This window comes from Dioscorea cayenensis, chromosome 10 (assembly GCF_009730915.1).
Source record: "Dioscorea cayenensis subsp. rotundata cultivar TDr96_F1 chromosome 10, TDr96_F1_v2_PseudoChromosome.rev07_lg8_w22 25.fasta, whole genome shotgun sequence".
NCBI classification, from domain to species: domain Eukaryota; kingdom Viridiplantae; phylum Streptophyta; class Magnoliopsida; order Dioscoreales; family Dioscoreaceae; genus Dioscorea; species Dioscorea cayenensis.
In genome coordinates this window covers 16,182,693-16,194,036 of record NC_052480.1, presented here as the reverse complement: position 1 = coordinate 16,194,036, position 11,344 = coordinate 16,182,693, and the positions used below count along the sequence as shown (strand labels likewise).

At 43.4% G+C, this 11,344-nt stretch overlaps 1 pseudogene; it reads right to left on the bottom strand.

Annotated features, from left to right (window-relative positions):
- Positions 1 to 7,753: 7,753 nt before the first annotated feature.
- The window catches only part of LOC120270322, a 7,244-nt pseudogene continuing 3,653 nt past the window's right edge, over positions 7,754 to 11,344 (bottom strand).

Genomic DNA, 11,344 nt, shown 5'->3' with positions numbered 1-11,344 from the left:
TCCCGTAAGCATTGTAATACAAATTTTTACAATGGGTTGAATCCGAGTACAAGACATCTTCTAGATGCCGCCGCAGGAAATACAATGGGGAGTATGATAAGTACTTGTGCGATAAGAATGTGAAGCATTCTTTCCTTATATTGAGCATTACTTTTCTCGAGTTTTAACTCTAATATGTGTGTATTTATGTTACTCTCATGCAGGTAGGGTTGTGAGGCCGATTATGAGATAAAGAAGCCAATGTGGATCGTAATGCACCAATTTGGAGGAAATCTTCTAAAGGTTCAAAACCGAAGACATAGGTCGGGTTCGAGATGCGGGAATGTGTGCCAACCTCCTTGTATTCGAGCTAGCACAACTATTTGCAGGGGCACAAGGGCAGTCACATTAAAGCATTCCGACTTACGCATAAAGAACAAGGTCTCCACCAACATGTCCATTATTGAAGAAGCAAAGTGATCCAAGACATAAACGTGTGACCGTTTGCATTACCTCGATGAAAGCATGTATTTGGGAATATTTTGGGCGGGTACTTTAGCAGGGTACTATAGCAAACACTGTAGGAAAAATACTATAACAGCACTGGTCACAGCCGGCCAAGAAAATAGGAAAATAGAGAATTCACACGGGAGTGTGAAAATTCCACACGACCATGTGAAAAAACCACAGGAGCACTCACAGGGGCGTGTGGATTCCTGATTCCAGTCCTTTAAAAGCATATTTCAGCCCCGATTTTAGCATTCTTTTCTCCATCTTTTCCCCAACTTGAGAGAGGACTGTGGCTAGGGTTTAAGAGGTATCGGCTAGGGATTTGTAGAGGTTCTATGGCTCTGACATCGTGCTCCGTTTGGAGGAAGGTTAGTGGGAGAGCTTTCATCTACACCGATCCGGCGAGGTGTATCCTAGGCCGGACAAAAAGACCCTTGCGACGAGTAGAGGACTCTCCACATGACCATCGTCACGACTATCGGGGTGGTTTTCTATGGATTCTATACTTTTACATTCGATTTCATTGATTGTATCTAGCTCCAGGGAGAGCTAAACCCCCTAGTGGGTACTTGGGTATTTGTGAATCCTAGGATGTATTCATTTCGTTGAATCTCTTTATTATGCTTTCAATTAATTTATGTTTATTGCGAGTTCCAACCTTGAATGCTCGATTGTATGAATACTCCCCTAGAGTGACACTAGAGTTGAGAGTTCTTGTTGGTAAACCTTGTGTGTGAGTGACACACCACGAGAGTTAGACATACCTAGGTTGGAGAGGGTTGGGAGGGTGAGTCGAGAGGTAGCGGAGCATTCCCTTTCCCATCTGGTGTGATTTATTCTACCTCCATTTCCTTGAGTTCTTTGTAGTCATAGTAGAGTGAATGGGCTAAGGGATGACCTTCCGTTGGGGCTTAGTTGCGGGTGCAACGGAGTGAAGCGTAGAAGTGATCTTAGCATCTAGGGCTTAATTGTGGCTAGGGACCTTCCACCTGGACCAAAAGGTTAGTTCTACATTTAGGAAGAGGAATTATCACCTGGAATCCCTAGAGCTCATTGCATTTCTATACGAGTGCAAGGTTGAGAGGTAATCCAATTTGTCCTCCAGAACATCTATAGAGTTATGCATGGTTAACCTTAGATTTGGGACTTTGTAATTTAGTATCTCCATGACTCATTGTTGCATCAATTAGAAAGTATAATAGATGGTTCTTACACTTGAAACGATTGTCCTAAGTGGAACAATATCCAAGTACCCGCCTTTATCTATTGCCTTACCTTCTCCTTTACTTGTGCTCTCTTTCTTGTTGCTCTTACTTTTGTTATTACACATCTTGTGACACATATTACTATTCATCTTTCAGATAGTTCAGAAACAAATTAAGTGTTTTTAGTCCCTACTTCCTGTGGATTTAATACCCACTCATCTGGGATTATTACTTCGACGACCCCGTGCACTTGCGGGACATACGCAAAGGACGATCATCAGAGTAAGACCCCTGAAGAGGCCCGATAATTGGTAGAGGACATGGCCATGAATAGCTACCAATAGAATGCTCAGGAAAGGAAGAAAGTGGCCGGACTCCATGAAATAGATGTAGTTACTTCTTTGGAGGCCCAGGTGGAATCATTGAGTAAGAAATTAGACATTCTAACTTCTAATAGAGTTACACCCGTGACTACTGATAAGTGTCTAAATGTAGATGTTTTCATGTATATATCGTATTCACTTTGCATGTATTTTGTGAGGTTTGATGCCCGTTTTATGTTTAATCATCTACTATTTGTTTTTGTAGGGCATAAGGAAGCCATGGAGAACAAGAAGATATCATTTGGGCTAAAAAGAGAAGAAAAGCAGAATTTCATACTACCCCCATACTACCCGATGATGGGGAGACGTATCTACTATAGCGCAGATTGATTTGAAGTGTCGCCCTGATTTCCATACTACCGAGTATGGGGGCCGTATGCACCCCGTATGGATCGCGAATCCAGGGTTTTTGGGTGCTATACGACCTCCATACGACCCCCATACGACCCGTATGCCTCGGGGGGGGGTATAAATACCAACTTTTAGGGCAGAAAAGAAAACTTTTTGGCTGGCCCTTTTCTTGGCCCACTTTGGGAGAGCACTATGGAGATTTTGGGCGACCTTGGGAAGGAGAAGTAGGGCAAAGGAGCTAGAAGATCATCCAAGCCCAAGGTCCAAGATTCTCAAGGCAAGAAGGCAACATCATTCAAGGGGAGATCTACCACGATTTGAAGAAAGGAGACCCACGGCTAGAGGAAGCGTCATTTGGCACTCTTTTGGCGGGGAAAGCGTTATTTGGCACATTCTTCACCTCCTCCTTCACCATTTCATCTAGGGAGTGTCATTTATGCTTTTGTTTCATGTTTTGTTTGTTTGTATTGTTTGTTGTGGGATGATGACACACTAGACCCCCAAGGCCACCGGGTGTTGGTGAACCTTGGGGGGTTTTATCATGTATTATGGATGATTACTTGTTAATTCTATGCTTGGGTAATTTTGAGATCTAATCCATTGTTTTCATGCTAAGTGCTACACTAAGGAGAAATCCGTGGCTCTTTTATGAGTAATGCATGTAGATGTGACTTGCTCGCATGTATTAGATCATGAATGGATTGGAAGGGGATACTTGTATCATCACGCCGAGAAATTGGGTGTTTGGTAGCCCTTCATGTAGGTTTAATCCGAAGAAGAGTAGGTTTATTCCTAAGTGAGATTTCCTCGTACTTAATGCAATCATAGGAATGTAGATTTGGAAGAAATTCCTATCTATGTTTGTATGGGATTAGGGTTCAATCGCCGAGAAATTGGGGTTGTTCTAATCTTGGAATCTCACGGTCCATTTTACCGTTGCATCTTTAGATCATCATCCATGTTGCATGATAACCCCTCAAGGGGATCCTCATCCATAGGCCTTTGCACCTCATTGATTTTCTTGCTTGCTTATTGCTTGTTCTCTTTAATTTGGTCATAATCTTGTTTTAGTTTTAATTACTTTTAGTAGTGTAAAACCCATCACTTGAGTTCTTAGGCTAGATAAAAGCTCGAGAAGGAGTAATAGGAGATCCTTAGCCCCGTGGAATACGATCCTCGTGTCTTCACACGAGGTATTACTTGGCGATCCCGTACACTAGCGGGGAAGCAATCAACTACTTTGCACCGGGTGTGGGGGAGGACATACTCTATCTGATTGCCCTATTTTTATTGGTGACACAACTTCGATAGAGGAAGTTGACTTTGTGGGTAATGCAATGAGGAACCAAGTAATCCATGTAGCAACACCTACAACCTGGGTTGGAAGAGTCACCCCAATTTCTAATGGAGTAACCAAGGGTAGAAAAAGGCCATGGCACCACCTGGTTTCTAACAACAACAAGCCACGAACATGGAGAATCGAGTTTCAGGCTTGGAGACCAGGATGACCGACTTAGATAAAGCCTTGACTAGATTTGTGCAATCATCGAATACATGGTTTCAATCGGTCAAGGCTACACTTCGCAACAACAACCACTTCATTACACAATCTAGAAAATCAAGTGGGGCAAAATGCAAAGTCTGTACCAGAGAGACCACAAGGAAGCTTGCCGAGTAACACCGAGACCAATCCAAGAGAACATATGAAGGCGATCACTTGGAGAAGTGGTCGTAAGGTTGAGGGTAGGCTTCTGAGTGAGAAGACTAATGTTGAAGCACCCGAGGTTGCGAAGGTTGAGGAAAGTGCGAACAAGGGGAAGGAGGTGGCACCCCCACCTTACAAGCTAAGAATTCCTTATCCATCAAGGTTGAAGAATGGCCAAAACGATTAGTAGTATAAGAAGTTTATGGGCCTATTTAAGAAATTGCACATAAACATTCCTTTTGTGGAGGCATAATCTCAAATGCCTAGGTATGCAAAGTTTTTGAAGGATCTTTTGACCAACAAAAGGAAATTAGAAGAAAGTGCATCAGTTATCTTAGATGTCTCTTGTTCAGCTGTGTTGCAAAAGAATATGCCGAACAAGAAGAAAGACCAAGGAAGCTTCATCATCCCGTGCAACATTGGCAACTTTGGTGAAGAGATGGCATTGGCAGATTGAGGGGCTAGTATCAACGTCATGCCATACTCTTTCTTTTAGAAGCTAGGCTTAGGAGAGCCTAGGCCCACTCGGATGACATTAAAATTGGTGGACTGAATAGTGAGACATCCCAGGGGCATCATTGAAAACGTGCTTGTCAAGGTGGACAAGTACATATTTCCTGTAGACTTTATAGTGTTGGATGTCGACGAGGATGCAGATATTCCTTTGATACTTGGGAGGCCATTCTTGCGCACTTCCAAGGTACTTATCGACATGGACAGTAGGGAGTTGACACTGAGGATGGGCGACGACAAGTTGACCTACCACCATGCCGAAGCCATGCGACATTCTCTTGTATTTGATGATACTCTTTATTTTCTTGATACTACCGATGAACTAATTGATGAATATGTGTAGGATTTGTTGAATCCAGACCCATACGAGGGGTTGCTAGACCAAGAAGTGGAGGAGGAAGAAGTATTAATTCTTGGTCTAGAAGAGAAAGTACCATCTACCTGGGGATTGATAAGAAGGCACTCCGAAAGATAAAGTGAGCAAGGAGATTCCACAAGAAACGCCCCAAGGCTGTTGGGATGCACAAGAATGGAACTAGGGTGACGGACCCACATGTGGTAACAAATCCAACAACTCCCCCTCTACCTTCAAAAGGCTTTGCTCATCATGCTTCCAAGTCATGGGTAAGAGAGAAACCTTCATCTATGAGCCCTCGTGAGGTAAGACAAGGTACGTCAAGCTAAGTGACATTAAACAAGCACTTCTTGGGAGGCAACCCAAGCATTTACTATTTTTCTAGATTATTAGTTTAGTGTTTTCATGAATAAGGCTTTCAGTGTTGGCATCTTTATTTTTAGATGCTATTGCTGTGATTTTCATGTGGATTATTTTCTGTTATCATGTGCTTAAATGTGTTTGGCGAAGTTTTTGGTTGTTTGAGTGATTTTTTGTGTTTTCTCTGGTATATGTTGCATTATAAGGCAAGCTCTGAGTATATTTGTATGTTCAGGAATTTTTTGTAGAGCCTGCAGAGTTTTCTAGGGCATCCAAGGAAAATGCAAGGCCGTGTGGAATTTCCACACCGCCGTGGGTCTCTTCTATGAGCTCATCCCGAGTGAACACAAGGGTGTGGACTCGCACCTGTGAACAACTTTATGACATTCACATGCCCGATGGTAATTTTCACAAGGGCGTGTATCTTCCTATGGTGGCTTAGAAATTTTGTCCGGAAAAGACACAGGGGCGTGGACTCACCCCTGTGGATGATCCTGTGACAAACGCACGGCCGTGGGTAATTTCCACACGCCTATGTGGATCTCTGCATAAGAGCTCTCCTCCATCCCGAGAATACACAGGGATGTGTGGGTGCCCCTATGAGCTGGACCTGTGATGGCCCACGCCCGTGTGGAATTTCTGTACTGGCGTGCGACATACTTAGAGAGTTTTCTTGATTGGACAGAGAAGCCACAGGGGCGTGTGTCGGGCTCTGTGGGTCGGGTACATGGGCGTGGGGAATTTCCGCACGCCTGTGTGGTTGCGTTTAGAAAAGGTAGAGTGTTTTCCCAATAGCACATTGGGGCATGCATCTGCCCTTGTGGAGCTCTCCCGCGGAGTCACACGGACGTGGGGAATTTCCACACACCCATGTGTATGTGCAGAATTCCAAGAGACGGGGGTTTTCCTTAAAAACTCCTTGTGTTTCTTCTTCATTATACTTTCAATCTCTCAGAAAACATCCTTAATCATTCTCCCGACCTCACACAGCTGATTTATAGGGATTTCTACTCAATTTTTCGACTGATTTTGAAGTTTTTATTTTCATCTCATCAGTAAGCCTTTAATACCTCTTTTATTCGCCATTTCTTATTTTTATTGTATTAAAACTAGTGGATGCGCTTCGGTTTTCGTCTATAAGGGTAATTGCATGCACAGAAGTAGTTTAGGAACGCCTTGGAGCTGTATATTTAAATTCTTGGTACGCAGCCGTGCTGTTTTCACGCCCCATGGATCCGCATGGGCTTGGGGAATTTCCACATGACCGTGTAGATTTCTGCAGTATTACTTTGTGAGCTGCTTTAATCGTTTCTTATTTAATTTTTGTAGATATGGCACCTTGTTCAAAGAAGCAAGAGGGTAAGTGTCCTAGGGAGACTTTACAGGAGTTGGCCCACATTAAATTTTCTAATCCCGAGCATCAGACTCGATTTGAGCGGTTATCGAGACTCGGATTGGACAATCTCGCTTCGTGGACTTGAGTACGTTTAGAGAGGTTCAGGGAGGTGATGAGTTGGCCGATCAGATAGACGAGCTGCTCACTGTGGGAAGCTGAAGAAGATTATTACCGATCTAAGAACTAGCTTTTCGCACATTGACGGTTGAGGTACTGGCATCCTTCTAGTTTAATCGGGCGTATAGGAGATTCGACAACATCGGCGCCTTACAGTTCAGAGCATTCGAACACCATTTCAACATGAGTGTCACTGTATTCTCAATTCGTATGGGCCTGTATGAAGATACATACATATATACAGAAGAGTATAGACACTTGCCGACCGATTTTCCCGGCACACTGACCCCACAACAAGCATTCCGAGCTTTATATAAAAAGGAGCAGTATGACCCGGGAATGTCTAAGGCCTCGTGGTTGTCCCGACTGAGCTACAGATACCTGCACTCAGTCCTTATCAGATCTGTTAATGGCAGAGGCGATAGCACAGGTGTTTTGAGCCGACAGGAGCTACTTTATTTATATTCTATGGTTCAGAACAAGCCGATTCACCTGAGGTACATAGTGGTAAACTTCATGAGGCACCAGGGCCAGTACGCTAGAGTGGGAGGATTATTCTCTGGCCCTTACATCACTAGACTCATCCTCGGGATGGGCCTATTGGACGCTATCCGAGGTGCCAAAAAGACTGTCGTCCCCTACCCCCTTGGCCTCGATATGATTAGGATGATGGGATTAGTGCGCAGATATGGTCCTGGAGCATACATTTTCACTATGCCTACCCCAGAGATCGCCAAGGGTCGAGGAGACGCAGCGGAGGATTCACAACAGATCCCCGAGCCTCAGCCTGCACAGATGGAGACTGAGGTTCCAGTACGTGTTTTCTTCTTCCCGAGCCTATGATTGTCTTGAGAGGCTCAAGGATGCTATGGGTGAGCTTCAGACCGAGATTACCGACGTCCGGGCTACACAAGTTACATAGTTTGCAGGGATGATGGCTCGTCTGGACACTGTACAATAGTTATTAGAGCGAGAAGCATTTTTACATTTCATCGGGAGACCGAGGACCTCCCCAGACCTGTCAGCATCACCATCACTATCTTCACCAGCACCATTCAATTTAGCACCAGCAGCAGCAGAGCCGACACCAGATGACACCGACACTTAATGCATCTTTCATTTTTTTACTTGTGCATTATATTTTGGACTTGTACCCTCAGAAAGGATCTTCCTTCTGAGTTTATATTTTATTTTGTCTTCATTGCTCTATCTTTTATATACTCGAGTTGTTTTTGTTTATTGACCTTCATTGAATCCCCTTGTGTATGCGTACTGATGGTCTTGTCATTATGGGAATTGAGACTAGTCATGGACACGGCAATTGTGCTTTGTGTGATAAGAATTTGATGTATTCTTCCCTTATTATGAGCATTACTTTTATCAGGTTTTAGCGCTAATACGTGTGCATTTGTGTTACTTTCATGCATATAGGGTTGTGAACCCGAATGATAAAGAAAGAAGCTAATAGAGATCGTGAACACACTATTTGGAGAAAATCTTGAGAAGAATCAAACGTGAAGATATAAGTCGGGTTCAAGATGGGAGAATGTGTGCCAACCTCCTTGTATTCAAGCTAGCACAATGATTTGGTGAGGCACAAAGGCAATCACATTCGAGTATCCCGGTTTATGCATTGATAGCAAGATCTTCACCAATGAGGTCGTTTATTGAAAAAGCAACGCGATCTATAATATAAACGTGTGCCCGTTGACGTTACCTTGATGAAAACATGGATTCGGGAGTGTTTCTGGCGGTACTGTAGCAGGATACTGTAGCATACCACTGTAGATATTTACTACTGCAGGTACTGTTCATAGTCGGCCAAGAAAATGAATTCAAAAGAATCCACATGGGCATGCGGATATTGTCCATGCCAGTGTGAAAATTCCAAAGGGTCGTGTGGATAATCCATAGAGGCGTGTGGATGCCCGATTCCAGCCCTATTTAACGCCCGATTCAGACCCGATTTCAGCATTTTTTTCTCCATTCTTTCCCCAACTTGAAAGAGGACCGCGGCTAGGGTTTTGAGAGGTATTGGCAAGAGTTTTGGAGAGATTCTACTACTTTGACATTGTGCTCCACTTGGAAGAAGGTATTGGGAGAGTTTTCGCTGGCACCGATCCGGCGAGGTGTATCTTAGGCCGGACAAGGGGACCTTTGGAAGAGACAAGGCTTCTCCACAAGACCATCGTCATGACTATCGAGGGGGTTTTCTATGGATTACTTGTTTTTACATTCGATTTCCTTGTTGATTGTAACTAGCTCCATGGAGAGCTAAACCCCCTAGTGGGTACTTGGATTTGTGAACCCTAGGATGTATTTGTTTCATTAAACCTTATATTATGCTTTCATTAATTGATGTTTTATTTAAGTTCCAATCTTGAATGCTTGATTGATTGAATGCTCCCTTAGAATGACACTAGGGTCGAGAGTTTATATTGGTAACCCTTGTGAGTGAGTGACACACCACAAGAGTTAGATAAATCTAGATTGGAGAGGATTGAGAGTTCATATTTGTAATTCTTTCCCCTCCTATGTGATTTATCCTACCTCCATTTCCTTGAGTTCTTTGCGGTCACAGTAGAGTGAATTAGCTGAGGGATGACTTTCTACTGGGGCTTAGTTGTAGAGGCAACGGAGGGAAGCGTTGAAGTGATTTTAGCACCTAGGGCTTAATTGTGACTAGGGACCTCTCACCTGGACCAAAGGTGATGAGTGTCTAAATGTAGATGTTTTCATGTATATATCGTATTCACTTTGCATGTATTTTGTGAGGTTTGATGCCCGATTTGCGCTTAATCGTCTATTATTTGCTTTGTAAGGCATAAGGAAGCCATGGAGAACAACAAGCTATCATTTGGGAGAAAAGAGAAGAAAACAGGAATTTCATACTACCCCCATACTACCCAGTATGGGGGCCGTATGCACTGTAGCAGCGGATTGATTTGGAGTGTTCTGCCCGATTTCCATACTACCCAAAGATGGGGGCTGTATGCACCCTCGTATGGATCGCGAATCTAGGGTTTTTTTGTGCTATACGACCCCCATACGACCCGTATGCCCTCGGGAGGGGTATAAATACCAACTTTTAGGGCAGAAAAAGAGGACTCTTTGGTCGGACCTTTTCTTGGCCGAGTTTTTGGGGAGATCACTTTGGGAGATTTTTGGGCGACCTTGGGAAGGAGAAGAAGGGCAAGGAAGCTAGAAGATCATTCAAGACCAAGGTCCAAGACTCTCAAGGCAAGAAGGCAACATCATTCAAGCGGTGATTTACCACGATTTGAAGGAAAGGAGACCACGGCTAGAGGAAGCGTCATTTGGCACTCCTTTGGTGGGGAAAGCGTCATTCGGCACATTCTTTCACCTCCTCCTCCACCATTTCATCTAGGGAGTGTCATTTATGCTTTTTGTTTCATGTTTTGCTTGTTTGTATTACTTGTTGTGGGATGATGACACACTAGACCCCCTAAGACCACCGGTGTTGGTGAACCTTGGGCGGTTTTTATCATGTATGTTGGATGATAAACTTGTTAATTCCATGCTTGGGTAATTTTTGAGATTTAATCCATTGTTTTTCATGCTAAGTGCTACACTAAGGAGAAAATCCGTAGCTCTTTTATGAATGATGCTTGTAGATGTAACTTGCTCACATGTATTAGATCATGAATGGATTAGAAAGGGGATGCTTGTATCATCACGACGAGAAATCGGGTGTTTGGTAGCCCTCCATGTAGGTTTAATCCAGAAGAGTAGGTTTAATCCTAAGTGAGATTTCTCGCACTCAATGCAATCGTAGGGAATGTAGATTTGGAAGAAATTCCTATCTATGTTCGTATGGGATTAGGGGTTCAATCGCCGAGAAATTGGGGTTGTTCTAATCTTGGAATCTCATGGTCCATTTTTACCCTTGCATCTTTAGATCATCATCCATGTTGCATGATAACCCCTCAAGGGGATCCTCATCCATAGGCCTTTGCATCTCATTGATTTTTCTTGCTTGCTTATTGCTTGTTCTCTCAAATTTGGTCATAATCTCGCTTTTAGCTTTAATTACATTTTAGTAGAGTAAAAATCCCATCACTTGAGATCTTAGGCTAGATAATAGCTCGAGAAGGAGTAATAGGAGATCCTTAGCCCCTGTGGAATACGATCCTCGTGTCTTCACGCGAGGTATTACTTGGCGATCCCGCACACTTCATGGGAAGCAATCAAGTTTTTTTGGCACCGCTGTCGGGGACTCTTTTAAGGAATTCTAGGAAACTTTTAGATTATTACTCTAGCCATTTCATTCTTTACTCATTTTATTTCATTATTGTTGTTATTTTTCTTTCCCTTTAATCTTAACTTTCTATCATCTTTCTTGGTCTTGCAAGGTACGGTGCATGACACATCCGTCTCGTTCGTACATCATGGCTAATCCGAACATCTAGTTGGAAGACTGCGTACATAGATTTGATGGTTCGATTAATT